Genomic DNA, 16,999 nt, shown 5'->3' with positions numbered 1-16,999 from the left:
AATTAATTGATCATTGTAAATTGTCGCAGGATTAGGCTAGGGTTAAATCGGTGAGCTGTGGAAGAGACGGTTATCTGTAAATAAATATATAAAAATTCCACCTTGCCTCAAGAGAAAAAGAAACAGCTCCACTGGCAGGTGATAGCTGAGATTCAACAGTAAATGTGACCAAAAGAACAGGATATGCAGTGATAACCATGACATAGACAGGTTCCACATACTAACCAGCAATCGCATTAAAGACACAAATCAAGATGATTCATCTGTAATTTACTCGTTCTGTAACTAATTTATTGCTGTTCTGTAACCCTCAAGGCCAATGTAAATTTACTTTGCAAATCAGGAAATTCAGAAAGGAGAAAGGCATCAGCATCCACAGTGTCTCATTTCAAAGAGCTGAATGGCTAGACGGAATATCTGAATTGTTTCCCCTCTTGCATGTTGTTTCATTAGAAATATCACTCCCGAACTTGTGAGTGATGCCATGTTGGTTTCAGAACGCGTGTCAACACTTATGGGCTGTTTGCAGTACATCCTTGGGTATGTTGGTTGTTAACACAGATGATACAGGACACAGTTTCAATGTATATGTGATAAATAAAACTGAATCTGATGGAATGAAGAATCATTCATTAAAATTCCTCTTTAAGATGGCATTGGTGAAGCACTCCAACAACCTGCCAGAAGTAAACAAAACTGTAAATTACTGTATTTAACATACAATCACAGCAATCAATAGCCTGTAACTTCCCTTTCGGAGTTGAGCTTTGAACTGCCTACATCACCTGGCATCTTTGCAATGTGAACGGAGTCTCGAAGGTGCAGCACTACTGTCGTGCGAGGCCCAGGCCCAACAGCAGGGAATTAGCCAAAGTTTGGCCTTTGCTGGAGCAAACTTGGAAGCGATTTGATGTGGCAGAATGTTCTTTGCTTACTTTCATTGTTTGCATAATCCATTCTTTTTTTCTGCAAATTGGGTATTTGAAAGTTTTTTTTAAACATGGGTTCTATTGGGCATCTTAGTTTTATGGCTGCCTATAAGGAGATGAAAGTAACACACACAAAATGCTGGTGGAACGCAGCAGGCCAGGCAACATCTATAGGGAGAAGCGCTGTCAACTTTTCAGGCCGAGACCCTTTGGCAGGACACTGAAGGAGACAAATCTTGAGGTTGTATATAATATACACATTGATAATAAATGTACTTTGAACTTTCAGCTTCAAAATCTCCTCAATTCAGGAGTGAACTGAAAAATCAATGTGTGCTTCAGATTTTGAATGTGGACCTCTGCTGTCTGTGGTGATAAGCCCTGCCTGTAAGTGCACAAGATTTTGATTTTATCATACATGCTTTGCAATTCCAAATGAATTCTAATGCTGACAACATAAACTCTGATAGTGTTTCTCATGCATATGGAAGTAAATTAGCCATAAACCAAACAAAATCATAACCTTCAGAAGCATCCATTTCAAAGCCACACTCCCTCACACTTCTGAAGGAACTGCTGATCATACGAAAATTAACAGGGATTGAAAAAGTAGGCTAAAAAAAAACAGCTAAAAATTCTGCCTTTACATTGTGAATAATTGTTTGAAGCTAGTGAGGTGTCAGTTACACTGCAAACCTTGGTAAATGATCGTGAAGAGAACCAAATAAACAAACTCATCAATGTGAATGTAGGCAGGCCATCACTGAATACCAAATCAGAAGCATTAGTGCATCGAATCAGTCATTCAGCACAATCAATAAAAGGCATGTTCAGAATATTGCAGCACCACCCAAAACAAAATGGACAATTTTCCTATCTACCCCTTGCTTCTGATTAACTTCTAGCGCAGTGCTTCCAGTATATCAAAGTGTAGAATAGCCACATTTGTCTTCATCCAAAGCCTCAGTGGGGAACAGCTCTTACTTTTCAAGCCAATACTCAGAAAATTAATGCCATTGCAGCTTCAAGGTGGCAAGTTGAAGTATGAAACAGTCACAGCCCTGAATTCCAGAAAACTGAAATCAGTCTCCATCTGACGCACTTTGAAAGTTTGGTCTGGGGTATTTGCATTTAATCAAGAGAATACAATTCAGTTGAGAAAACTTAATACACTTGCTGGAAAATCCAATTCTGCAGAGTAACTCAGGATAGTGGCCATTGTTTAAAGCCCACAAGAGTTTTACAGCAACCCACATCTCTCTCAAAAATAAGATAGTACTGTAACAAGTAAGGTACAAGTAAAATTACTCCATCAATACTTAATCATTCTGACAGAGTCCAAGTGTTCCCAAGTGCCACTGTGCAAAATGTTAAATTACACAGTGCACAGACAACACATCTTTCTTCATGGTAGCAAAAGAAATGTTCTCGACAAAGCCAGATCCATCATAAAAGTGAATTTGCACAATGAAGCATTAACTGCCATTTCAGTATTCTACCATCACCTAGCAACAAAAACCTGCCAATGGTTTCTCAGCAATAAGCAGTGCATGGATAGATTCTAGTCTGTTATACTGCAGCAATTTGTCTATGAAAATGTAGCAAGAGCAAATAAAAAGAAAGCAAATACCTCACAAGGCTAAAACTTCAAGTTCAAGTCCATTGCCATTCAACCATAAACATGTATAATCACCAAAACAAACAACGAAACAATGCCCCTCCAGACCAAGGTGCACAACACAGTACATACAACGCACACACAGCATATCAGGTAATATTACCATTAATAAAAATAACAATTAACAAATTAACAAGGTGCATTTATGGTACAAATCAACAAGTAAACAGATTACACTACTGGAACTTCATACATCATGTTAAGACTTGAGTAGTGGAGGAGTTCAACAGAGAAGAAACTGCTTCCCATACGGTTTCTGAAACTTTTAAAACATATTGATTAATTCACAAAAATAATTCTCAGAAGATTTCTTAGCCTGTGCACCAATTAAAAGATATCAATGAAAAGAGAGCAATGCCTCTCATCTCTAAGCAGTCTGCTTGGACAGCGAAATTCATAAACCTCAGATACTTTTTTGCACCTCTCCCAAAGTTTCAAACTCCGCTCCCCAATGTTCTTCATATCAGCACTGACATACTTAAATTACAAACAAGAGAAAATCTGCAGATACTGGAAATCTAAGCAACACACAAAATGCTAGAGGAACTCAGCAGGCCAGGCAGTATCTAGGGAAAAGGGTACAGTTGACGTTTTGGGCCGAGACCCTTCAGCAGGACTCTTTTCCATAGATGCTGCCTGGCCTGCTGAGGTCTTCCAGCACTTTGTATGTTGCTGATACAATTAATAACAAGTTTGGACTTAAAAGAACTTTACTAAATATTTCTACTCCAACTTTATTTTAGACATAAAGAAATCTGTTTATCAATTTCCTCATCAGAATTAAGTTCTGAGAACAGTGTAACAATCTGAATACATCCAAAAGCAACTTCTAGGAAAGGAAGCAGAAGATTATTTTGCAATATGAATAATTAAGGATTCTGCCTCACTTCAGCAATGAATCAGTCACCTTTAAGATCAATTATTATTGATTATAAAGAATTCAATCACTCACTAAATACAAGAAACACAAAAATCTCAGATATCCTAAGAAATGTCTGTGCTCCATATATAGTACATAAGGACATCTACCTGCACAAGCTTTCACACCCATTACCAGTACAAAATTAGCCATCTCTAGAGGACAGTAAATTTTAATATTGGTGAGTAGAGCAAATTTCAATGAGTGAAAAGATACTTGGAAAGTAAAGTTACAAGTCTTTGGAGAGCAAAACCTTTTTGAAAAGTTCTACCAGAGACCTAGCAACGTTGCCAAGGATCAAATGGCCATGATGTTTATTGCTGCGGAGATTGACAACCAATACTACAGGGAAAGGTGACAAGGACCTGCAGTTTCACTCAGTAGCAAGGAGATTCATGCCAATTCTTCACATAGAATGTTTCAGCTATCTAAGAAACAGTAACCTGATTTTAACATTTCATGACTAGGAATGATGCCTTCAAGTGTAAAGGACGGAACATCCAGGATTTTTTCCATAAACTTTCTGCTTCCTTTCTTGCTTTTGCCTTTCAGGAATTCTCTTCTAACATTTTGGACACTTGTCCTCATTTCTCCCTCATCAGGTTCCAGTTAAGTTTTGTTTGATAATGCCCTTGAGATTTTATTTCATTAAGCACTTAAATGCAACATGGTCATTGTTGAATTGTAGCAAATCCCACAAATGGCCCCTCGCAAGTTCACGAAAAACTCACTACGGAAGCTTTGTGACTGGTTATCAAATCTATTCATACTACCCTTTGGTCTGAACAACTACATACTTAGAGATACTGATTGCAACACTTCAACAGTAAACCCGACCATCTTCCTCAGACACAAGTTAGTCAAATGACAAGGCCCCCTAGAGCCACCTCCTCATATATCCTCTCTTGAGTGAGCAGGGCATGGGCGAGGCTTAATGCTCAATCTCGATTGACTGGATCCAAATTATCCATTTCTGACAAGTTAGTTTGAATTGACCTTGCTCTGACTGGTTGATTTTTCATCAAACCCTCTTTAGGAATGTGTGGTCCTGAACTGGAGCTATCTCTTCACTCTTAGAGCTTACAAGCTCAATGAAATACATGACTAATTTACTTCAGATTTGTTCATTGTGGAAAAATAATTGACAAGGGTACTAGAACCTAATGTTGTTATGATCTACTCAGGGAGATGACAAAATATAGGACAAAAGACCCATCAAGTTGAAGTCAACCGTTTTGAAAAATAATTCTAATAGTAATAGTTCTGCTGAAGGGGCTCGGCCCAAAACATCAACTGCACCCTTTTCCATAGATGCTGCCTGACCTGCTGAGTTCCTCCAGCATTTTGTATGTGTTGTGTGGATTTCCAATGTCTATAGATTTTCTTGTTTCCAATAGTACCTTTCTCCAATTTCTCCCACAGCTCTAACTCTTTCTTTTCTGCAGATTATTTCATGAGATTCTAGCATTTTTCAAAGAGATGTCTGAAATTGGACCATGCTTTCAATTTGCGAGCTTCTCAGGAATCTGACATTCATAATACGTATGAAATTGTATTATATAACTGTTTATCCAATAAAATAATCTTCAATACTACTGTGGCAATCACTGCCTTAAAACTTCAGTAGAATATAACAATGCAATGGACTCTGACTCCACAGCTATGGACTCACTTTCAGGGACTCTGCAGTTCATGCTCTATGTACTTCGCATTTTTTTATTGCTCGATTTGTTCTTTTTCACACATTAGATGTTTGTCAGTCATTACTGTCAGCAGGCTCTCTTACTTCTGGGGTGCCTAGGGGCAACTGTCAATGGATACAATTAAGTATTTTCCTTTCAGCTTGATACAGCTAAAAAGTACAACTGCTTCCAAGGTCAGTACAGTCAATAAAGATGTATTAATGTATTTAAACAAATTATCGTTGCTTAAAACTAACGGAAACAACACTGATAGTGGACGGAAGGGTCCACGTTGGATTCCAAATAGCGAACGTGGTTGCAAGTTGGGAATAAAAGTGTTTAAGGAAACAAGGTTTTAAACTTCCAATACCGACTACCTTGCAGGCAAACTTGCAGTCTCTGATGAATTAAGTCGATGATCTCAGAGCTAGGGTGCTGAATCAGAGGGACATTAGGACCACGTGTGTCCTTTGTTTCACGGAATCCTGGTTAACCCCCTCCATACCAAATGCAGCAATTCAGATCGACGGGTTTACTATACACCATCAGGTTAGATCTATAGAGTCTCTCAAAAGGAGATGTGGAGGAGTATGCCTCATGATCAACTCTTCGTGGTGCAGAAATATATCAGTGTTGTCCCAATTCTGCTCAACAGACCTGGAATATCTATCAGTTAAAGGCCTTCCTTTTTACCTATCATTAGAGTTCTCTGGGACAATTTTGGTGGCAGTATACATTCCACCTAAGGCCAAGGTCAATCAGGCTTTATGATCTAAGCAATGGGATCAACACGCATGAAACAGCACACCCTAACACCTTCACCATCATTTTGGGAGATTTTAACCGGGCCAGTCTGAAAAAAAAAATCACTAAAACAATTGCCATCAACAAATCACTTACAATACCAAAGGAAACAACACATTGGACCAGTGCTACACCACCATCAAGAATGCCTACCATGCTATTCCACACCCTCACTTCGGGAAGTCTGATCACCTGGCTGTACTTCTACTCCCTGAGTATAGGCAGAGACTGAAGACTGCAGCACCAGCAGTGAGGACCAAGGTGTGGACAAGGGAAGCACATGAGTGCCAACAGGACTGCTTTGAATCGGTGGACGAGACCGTATTCAGGGATTCATCTTCAAACATGGATGAGTATGCTGTGGTTGTTACCGCCTTCATTAAAACCTGTGTGGATGAGTGTGTGCCTACAAAGACTTAATGTGCATTCCCAAATCAAAAGCCGTAGATGAACCATGAGGTACGTCGTCTGCTGAAGGCGAGATCTGTGGCATTCAAGTCTGGCAATGTAGGTCTGTACCAGAAAACCAGGTATGATTTGCAGAGGGCAATTTCAAGGGCGAAGGGACAATTTTAAACGAGGTTGGAGGCAACATTGGATGCAACTCTGTCAGGGTTTGCACGACATCACTTCCAACAAAGCAAAACCCAACAGCATGAATGGCAGTGACACTTCCAGATGAACTCAACTCCTTCAATGCTCGCTTTGAAAGGGAAAATGCATCTACAGCTGTGAAGATCCCTGCTGCCCCTGATGACTCTGTGATCTCTGTCTTAGAGTCCAATGTTAGGCTGTCTCTAAAGAGAGTGAACCCTCTCAAGGCGGAAGATCCCGATGGAGTACCTGGTAAGGCTCTGAAAACCTGTGCCAACCAACGGGCAGGAGTATTCAAGGACATTTTCAACCTTTCACTGCGATGGGTAGAATTACCCACTTGCTTCAAAAGACAGCAATTATACCACTGCCTAAGAAGAATAAAGTGAGTCTTAATGACTATTTTCTGGTAGCACTCTCATCTACAGTGATGAAATGCTTTGAGAGGTTAGTCATGACTAGGCTGAACTCTTGCCTCAGTAAGGACCTGGAATCATTGCAATTTGCCTGTTGCCACAATAGGTCAACAGCAGATGCAATCTCAATGGCTCTATATGTGGCTTTGGACCACCTGGACAACACAAACACTTATGTCAGGTTGCTGTTCATCAACTGCAGCTCAGCATTTAATACCATCATTCCCATAATCCTGACTGAGAAGTTACAGAACGTGGGCCTCTGTACCTCCCTCTGCAATTGGAACCTCAACTTCCTAACCGGAAGACCACAATCTGTGCAGATTGGTGATAACATCTCCTCCTCACAGACGATCAGCACTGGTGCACCTCAGGAGTGTGTACTTAGCCCACTGTAACTCTCCATATACCCATGACTGTGTGGCTAGGTATAGCTCAAATACCATCTATAGATTTGCTAATGATACAACCATTGTTCGTAGAATCTCAGGTGGTGATGAGAGGGTGTGAGATATACCAACTAGTGAAGTGGTGTCGCAGCAACAACCTGAACTTAACATCAGTAGACGAAAGAGCCGATTGTGGACTTCAGGAATGGTAAGACAAAGGAACACATACCAATTCTCATAAGGGGATCAGAAGTGGAGAGACTGAGCAGTTTCAAGTTCCTGGGTGTCAAAGTCTTTGAGGACCTAACGTGGTCCCAACATATCAATGCAGTTATAAAGAAAGAAAGACAGCGGCTATACTTCATTAGGAGTTTGAAGAGATTTGGTATGTCAACAAATACACTCATAAACTTCTGTAAGTGAACTGTGGAGAGTATTCTGACAGGCTGCATCACTGTCTGGTATGGGGGAGCTACTGAAAAAAATCTGGGGAAAAAAAAGAGGATTGTAAATTTAGTCAGCTCCATCTTGGGTCCTAGCCTACAAAGTACCCAGGACATCTTCAAGGAGTGGTATCTCAGAAAGCCAGCATCCATTATTAAGGATCTCCAGCACCCATGACATGCCCCTTTCTCTCTATTACCATCAGGTAAAAGGTACAGAAGCCTGAAGGCACATACTCAACAATTCAGGAACAGCTTTTTCCCCTCTGCAATCTGATTCCTAAAAGGATATTGAACCCTTCAACACTATCTCACTTTTAAAATTTATCTTATTTCTGTTTTTTGCATGATTTTTAAACTATTCACTATACATGTACTGCAATTGATTTACTTAGCTATTTTTATTACTATTATTATTTTATTATTTTTCTTCTATATTATGTATCGCATTGAACTACTGCTGCTAATTTCTCATCACATATCAGTGGTAATAAACCTGATTCTTCTGATTGTGTATGATTTTTCGTGGTTTCTATTATTTCTTAGTTTTGTGCATGCCTGCAAGAAGATGCATCTGAATGTTGTATATGGTATACATACATGCTTAGATAATAAACTTGAACTTTGAACCAGGTGATTACATACGCAGTAATGGTTCTAGCTGTGCCATTTGAGAGACAAATATTTGGGAGATAAAACAGAAAATTATTCAGGATAAAATATTGACAAGATACCCATACTTTTTCAGTGAAACATATAACCTCAGGCTTCCGAATGCGCAGACATATGACCTTAGTGTAACATGTCATCCAAAAAACACACATGCAACAGTGCATCACCCCTTCAATGACTATGCTGAATTTTTAATCTAAATAATGTGCAAGAATGCTGCCCACATAGCTAAGGCACAAATCAAAACTGCAGTTCCTCTAACAGTTGTAGCTTCTTGCCCATCAGCAGAGAATTCAAGTTCAGTGGACTGGAAACTCTAGTTGGTGTCTGCAAGTTCAGAGTTGGAATGATCATCTTGAGTTAAGACAGAATAATTTGCATTTCAAGCACATTTTAACATAATCAAATGCCCTACAAAGCCTTTCACAGAAGCATTACCTAATTTGATATAAGTTTGATACTAAGCCATGTGAGCAAATATTAGAGATAATGGCCAAAAGCTTCTGAGAAGGAGCGAAAGGAAGACAGACAGTGAAGAATTAGCCAAATGCAAAGTTTTCAGGAAATACAGAACTACCACGGGTGACAGAAACAGGATAGCCCAGAAATACAATGTGTATTGAAGTCCAATTACAGCATTTGGTAGTTAGTTCAGGTTTTTGCTTTGCTTGGGAGCTGTAAAAGTTAACTCCTAGGCAGAATGACTCACAAGAAGATTACCTTCACTGTCTCGTGGACAGATACATTGCCCTTGGTCAAAGCATTTACAGTCCCAATTTGCACTAAGATCTCCAGCACAATCTACAAAAGGAGTATCAATACTTCTACTGCTTGACAAAGAAAATCACACAGCGACAGTAGAGTTCAGAAACTGAATTCCCCTTACTATGCAACAAAGTACAAAAGCAAGTACAAATCCAGAATAATGCACAAAGCTGTCTGAGGAATCATTATTTTTGCAAGGCAAGTCTTGCCTTAGTGAAAAAGATACAGGTTGGTTGGGCATGGCATGAGAGACACTCTTCTTACCAAGCTCACCTTAGTTTCTTGGAAGTGACTCCCCAAAACTAATCAATCATCAAGGACTCATCCCTTTGGTGTTTTCAGTTGCTGGAGGTTGAAGAGCATGCAAAGTAGACCAGCTTTAGCTTGTCAATTCAACTTCTCTACCCTCAAAGTAAAACGCCAATAATCCACTTCCCAACTAATTGGAAATCTCATTACTTCAGCACCTAATTCATCAAGTAATTTCTGCTGCACTCCCTTTCCATTCACAGAGATCCCAGTCCTCACCCCACCTTTCCACTTACCAGGAACTTTCAACTTAGCTGGTTCACTGGAAAATGTACCATACTGAACAACAACTTAATGAAAAGAATTTAAAGAATATGGAGGTATGAACAGACAATACAATAATCCAGGTTATCTGCCAGCACAGCAACAAATGTGCCAGGCTACTAATGCTTTCAAAGTGCAACAATTCATTAGTAAAAATAAAACAGATTGCTTCTTCCAAAAAGGGGACATCAGGAAAACACTCACCAGTGCCCGTTGAGGAGCCAACAGTGGAAAAGTTGAACAGCTTTAAGATCTTGGTGTCAACATCTCCAAGGATCTGTCCTAGGCCTAATACACTGATACAATCACACAAAGGCATGCCAGCAGCTATACTTCATTCAGAGCTTAAAGAAATTTGGTATATCACCAAAGACTTAATGTCTATGATGTACAGTGAAAAGCATACTGGCTAGCTGCATCACAGCCTAGAATGGAGCTCCCAATGGTTTGGATTGCAAGGGGCTGGAAAGAATTTTAGACTCAGGCAGCTCCATCACAGGCACAATGCCCCAACCATTGATGACATCTTCAAAAGGCAGGAGGAGGTACAGGAACTTGAAGACCCACACTCAACAATTCAGGAACAGCTTTTTCATCTTAGTCACCAGATTTCTTTCCCATGAACAACTTCATTGTTCCTTTTTATTTGCACTATTTATTTATTTTGTAATTTTGCACTGTGCTGTTACTGCAAAAGAAACCAAATTTCACCAAATAAGACAGTGACAGCAAACTTGATTTGGATTCAGTGAACAACACTGGGTAGACACTGCAAACCAGCTGGAGAGAGTAAGGTCTTGGTCCACTGGCAAGGAGAACAAGATGAATGGAAATGCTTGGGCATCAAAGCAACACAAATGCTGGCACATGTATCAGAATCAGATTTATTATCACCAGCATGAGTCGTGAAATTTGTTAACTTAGCAGCAGCAGTTCAATGCAATATGTAATATAGAAGAAAAATAATAAAATAAGTAAATCAATTGCAGTATACAAATATTGAATCTATTAAAAATCGTGCAAAAAACAGAAATAATAGAAATTTTAAAAGTGAGGTAGTGTTCAAGAGTTCAATGTCCATTTAGGAATCGAATGACTGAGGGGAAGAAGCTATTCTTGAATCACTGAGTGTGTGCCTTCAGGCTTCTGTACCTCCTACCCAATGGTAATAGTGAGAAAAGGGCATGCCCTGGGTGCTGGAAGTCCTTAATAATGGATGCTGGCTTTCTGAGACACTGCTCCTTGAAGATGTCCTGGGTACTTTATAGGCTCGGACCCAAGATGGAGCCACTAAGATTACAACCCACTGCAGCTTCTTTCGGTCCTGTCCAGTAGCTCCCCCATACCAGACAGTGATGCAGCCTGTCAGAATGCACTCCATAGTACATCTATAGAAGTTATTGAGTGTATTTGTTGACATACCAAATCTGTTCAAACTCCTAATGAAGTATAGTTGCTGTCTTGCCTTCTTTATAACTGCACCGATATATTGGGACCAGGTTAGGTCCTCAAAGATCTTGACACCCAGGAACTTGAAACTGCTCAGTCTCTCCACTTCTGATCCCTCTATGAGGATTGGTATGTTTTCCTTTATCTTACCCTTCCTGAAGTCCACAATCAGCTCCTTCGTCTACTGATATTGAGTGCCAGATTGTTGCCGCAATACCACTCCACTAGTTGGCATATCTTGCCCCAGTATGCCCACTCGTCACAACCTGAGATTCTACCAACAATGGTTGTATCGTCAGCAAATTTATAGATGGTATTTGAGTTATGCCTAGCCACACAGTCATGGGTAGTTGAGAATCCAATTGCAGAGGGGGGTACATAGACCCAGGTTCTGTAACTTCTCAATCAGGACCGTAGGAATGATGGTATTAAATGCTGAGCTATAGTTGATGAACAGCATCCTGACATAAGTGTTTGTGTTGTCCAGGTGGTCCAAAGCCATGTGAAAAGCCATTGAAATTGCATCTGCCATTGACCTATTGTGGATATAGGCAAATTGCAATGGAACCAGGTCCTTGCTGAGGCAGGAGTTCTGACTCACCTCTCAAAGCATTTCACCACTGTAGATCTGAGTGCTACCAGGTGATGGGCATCAAGGTAGCTCACATTATTCTTCTTAGGCACTGATATAATTTTTGCCTTTTTGAACAGTTGGGAACTTCCACTTGCTTCAAAAGTAAGCACACAGAGACAAACATGCCCTTGTTCTTGTGTCCATCCCCCAGCCTCTGCTACTTAAAGGAAATAAGGGTGCTGGGTTTGATTGAGAGGGAGTCGGGGAAGGACATATTGAGACACTGAAAGTAGAAATTCAGGGACGGGGAGGATTAGGGTATGCAGAGTTAGTCCACATGAAATGATATGAATTTGGAGCATTGAGACCCTTTTGGAATGAAAAACATATAAAAATCTTTGGCTTAAACAGTAATCACATTTCATAATGTGATCTTGGTACAACTCTGAATAAGAAAAATACTTCCTCGCCATCTGATTAAATCAGATCGGAGAGGTTAAAGAAAAATAAACTGTAGCCAGTGAAATTGATACCAATGTTTTGCATTTGTATAGTGATTTAATTTAACAAAATGTCCCAAAAGTATGGTGATGCTGATCCAATCTCCAACGTGATACATGAAGTTCATTTAATTTAAAAGGTGAATTCTTAGAATAGTCTATCACTGGGCAATTTCTGGCCAAAGCTAGAATCTCTCAAACTTTGCGTAACAACTTTGAATAGTTCATTTTATGCAGAATCACACTAAACATCAACTGCAATCCTTAATGGAGATAGAAAGGACTACAAAAGCTAAAATCTGCCAGAGGAACTCAGCAGGTTGAGCTGCATTTCTGAGAGGAAAGGAATTGTTGATTTCTTGTATTGGTCCTGGTGCAGGGTTTCAACCTTAACTATCAACAATTCCTCCCACAGATGTTGCTCATCCTGTTGAATTCCTCTAGTAGGCTTTTTGTTGCTTCACAATCTACAATTCTGGTTCAAATCAAAGGGGCTGCAGTTTCAATCTAAACTAAAATCATAAATCACTTTTGGAACAGACTAATCAGTAAAGCAGCACGGAAGGCAATAGTCTCAAGAAAGACTACTTCTTTAAGCCTAACTGTTGCTACTAGTTGATGAAGAATCTCCAACAAAACAACTTACCCCTGAATTACAGAGAAGTACAGTAAAAATTGATAATTGCTGTTCAGTTATTCAGAAATCCCAACTGTCTGCCATCTAGTTCACTAGGTAATACTTATTCTGCTACTTTTGATCCTTCAGGGTCAGGATTCCTGTGTTCCCTTATCACAGCCGTCACAATCCCTCCCACTCAACAGGGTCCTGGTTTTCATTCAACCTCCTACAAGCTAGCACCCTAGTTCCTGTGCTCCTTCCTACACTCTCTTGAACCTTGGTTCCTGCACTCCACAAACACACAAAGGTCCTGAGCTTGTTTCAACTCACCTGCTTCTGTAAAAAGTATATTTAAATTGGTTTAAATTATGGGAATTTTATGGTGATACTAATAATCAGTACCAAATAAACATAAACTATGAATAATCTTAAAAACTGATTTAAAAAATAATATGCAGATAGTTAATTACATATGCAACATATTTCAACGATATTAATTAGGAGAACACAACCCTCAAGACTGCTCAGATTTTTCCATGAGATAATAGTTCATCTGCCTTTACTTTCAATTCCACATCCCCATTTGCGTGTACAGGCAGCCCCTGGATTACGAACGATTTCCATTCCTGAGTCCGTCTTTAAGTCAGATTTGTACGTAAATCGGAACAAGTACATCTGGTATTTGGCGTTAGTTAATCAAAGGTTTGTCTTAGTATATAGTATTTATTTTACCTTTCTATGCATATAAAACACTTAAGAAACGTATGCATTCCAATAATTAAACTACTGAGTTGCTTAGTAATAATTGTAGCTTTCATCAGGGCAGGGCCTTTCACATGCTCCATTATTCTCACTTTATCCGTTATCCTTTAAAATTGTTCCGATCGTTGACTGACTGTAGCCTAATGCTTTTCCAATGATCAATGAAGTTTCACCTCTTTCCAAACGCTATATTTTTCCACTTTATTTTCAGTCGTAATTGCTTCCCGTCAACAGAACAGAAACACTGTGGGCGACGGGTCCCGAGCTCCACTGGGTCCTAAGGACCACCACACTGAAGTCCCCAGGTTCTAAAGTCCACCACACTGAGACAGGTTAAATGGGACAAGTGGGGGCTGTGCTGGGTTTGGGTATGTCATCCTCTACAATATTCCGCGTGGGAATTTAAACTGGAGGTGGCAGTATGGTTTTATTTTACAAGGTCGAGTTGGGAGTTTGACATCAACCCGGCACAGATGGAGAGCGTGCTCAGAAGTGGTCACTGAATCGAACTCGGGAACCTCCGTTCTTGAGCCCAGTGCTGATCTCACTGCGCCACCAGCCGACCGGAAGGGGGGGGCCGGGTCAGGGTGAATCTTGCTAAGAAAAATTTAAGCCAAATACAAAGTTACACAATCAACACAGTGTCAACGGCAACAACTTAAAATGGCAGACAGTGTCACGATCCAACTTAAAATGGTGGATGGCATTCTCCTTCCTCGGTTTGTAAGTACAAGTCGTTCGTAAGTCAGACGTTCATAACTTGGGGATTACCTGAAGTAACCTTTCACCTTCTTGCTCATCAAGAAGTTATTTGCCTGTCTTCAGAATATTCAGGCACTTCATTCACCATCTTTGGGGATAGAGTTCCAAAGACTTATTACCCTTTCAGAAGCACAATTTCACATCATCTCACCTTTGCTTCATCTCCTTTTCTCTGTTTTATTTTAAAACAGTTGAAGGTTCTTCCACAAGAGGAAAGAACCAATGTCAACAGTACTCCACATGCAACTCATCAATACCCTATATAACTGAATTATAACTGTCCTATATTTGCACTCAATTCTTCCCCCAATTGACAATACACTTTGCTAACTCATCTAACTACTAGAAATATATGCACAAGCATTCTCTGCTCTTGGAGCTCTGCATTCTTCTTATTATTCATAAAAATATTCATGTTATTATTTAAATAACATGACTCTTTTAATGTTATTACCAAAATAAACCCTTTCACAAGATCCCCACATGATACTCATTTTGCTAGATCTTTGTCCATTCATTTAACATACTCATATCACCTTATAACATGCTTATGTCCTTCTCAAAACTTACTTTCCTACCATTGTTTCATCAGCAAATTTAGGAATTATACCTTCAGTGCATTTATCCATTTGGTCACAAAAATCACAATCAATCTTTGTGACATTCCTGTCTTTGCATTCATCCATCCTATTTATGCCTTCCCTTTGCTTTCTGTTAGCCAGTCTATCTTCTGTCCAGTGAAATAGATTACCGCTTACACCAATAGCTTTTATTTTCCACATTAACCATTTGCCTTCTAGAAATACAAGTTTCCACTGGTTACTTATCCAAGAAACAATGAATTGGTCAAAAGTAATTTCCCTTTCACAGGCACACATTGGTTTTGCCAGATGACTTTGATTTTTTTTCCAAGTGCCCTGCTATATTTTAACAATAGCTTGTTGGATTAGGGTCTACCTGGTCACTTTTTTCTTGCATTTCAACTTTCTTTATGCTTGCTTATGTGATTCTATAACCACATGTTTGTTCAGTGGATTTTCAGTCATCTGCATTACAGCTGGTTCAGTATTTGTTGTAGTTTCTTTGGCTGCAGCCTATCATACCAAAAAATGAATATAGGCTGTTCTTATCAAAAGGATTTTATATGTCTAGTTTGAGCTAGTTTTCAGTATGAAGGCAAACACAAATTCTCTGTTCTTTATTCTTCTTTAACTTCTTCAGTTATTTCTTTGTTCTTGTTTACAAAACAGTGAATTACCATTATTGCTTTGTTATGACCACCTAATAAAACAGCTTTAACCACAAGATTTCTGACTCATTCTTAACTTCTAAGAACCTTGTAGACAATACAATCTCTAGATCCAACAGCTTCTAACACTTTCCCTCTAGCAAACATCAAGCTAACAGATCAACAGTCTACTTTGTTCAAACCTTTCCATTTTAAATAAAGTTATATTTCTTTTAATTTTCCAAACCAATGGAAACTTCCCCCGATCTCTAGGATTTTGGAAAAGTGAGTTCAATGCACCAATTATGTCACTGATGGCCAGTATTATGATCCTTGACCGAAGGCAATCAGGAATTGGAGTCTTGTCAGCCTGCAATTTGCTCAGTCTTTGGTGACTAATTTTATGGAGTTCTTCCTTATTACCCTTCAAATTCCTAATATACAGCTATTTCTGGAATGTTACTTCTATGTTCTAAGGATTGGTACAAAACCCCTTTCTAATTTATCTGCCATCTCATTGTTTTCAATTATTAATGCCCTTGACTCATTTTCTGTAGAACCGATGGTCACTGTTATCCCTTTCTTTATCACATATCTGCAAAAATTGTTTTTATATTTCTGGATAGCTTTATCTCACACTCCAATATTTTCTCCTTATAAATATTTCAGTCATTTCTTGCTGTTTTTTAAGTATCCTATCCAATCTTCTTTCCTGCCAACCACCTTCATACAATGTGCTTTGTCTTCACACATTATATTCTCCAGCTTCTTTAATTAACTATTCATGGAGAGTCCTTCCTTGGAATTTTTCTTTCTCATTGCAGTGTTCCTATTCTACAATTTTGAAAGATCTCCTTAAATGTCTACTGTTTAAAAATCATGATTGCTGATTTAATTACTTCATGTCAGTTTCCTTTAGCTGGGTGAATTTTTTTTTACCCAAGGGATTCTGCAATGCTAGAAACCCAGAGTAACACATACATAATGCAAGGAATAAATGGCTGACATTGTGGATCAAATCTTTATTCCTTTCCATAGATGCTGCCTGACCTGCTGAGTTCATTGTATTTTCTTTCATATATTTTCCTTGTAACTCTACTTCTACACCTTCTTTGTAATCCTTACAGAAATAACTGGACTCATTCTTCTCTCCCTTAAACTGATTTAATACTAAATTCTATTACAAACCTGACCACAGAGGAATAGCGCCATGATGAGGTTACTAATTAATTTCTATTACA

General features: G+C 39.1%; 1 protein-coding gene across 2 annotated transcripts in view; it reads right to left on the bottom strand.

Moving 5' to 3' along the window:
• Positions 1-16,999, bottom strand: part of prim2 (DNA primase subunit 2) — a 249,198-nt gene that overhangs the window by 189,478 nt on the left and 42,721 nt on the right. The gene's annotated exons all lie outside the window — the stretch shown is intronic.

This window comes from Hypanus sabinus, chromosome 10 (genome assembly GCF_030144855.1).
Source record: "Hypanus sabinus isolate sHypSab1 chromosome 10, sHypSab1.hap1, whole genome shotgun sequence".
NCBI lineage: Eukaryota > Metazoa > Chordata > Chondrichthyes > Myliobatiformes > Dasyatidae > Hypanus > Hypanus sabinus.
The sequence above is the reverse complement of the archived record's forward strand: the minus strand, read 5'-3'. Positions and strand labels throughout refer to the sequence as shown.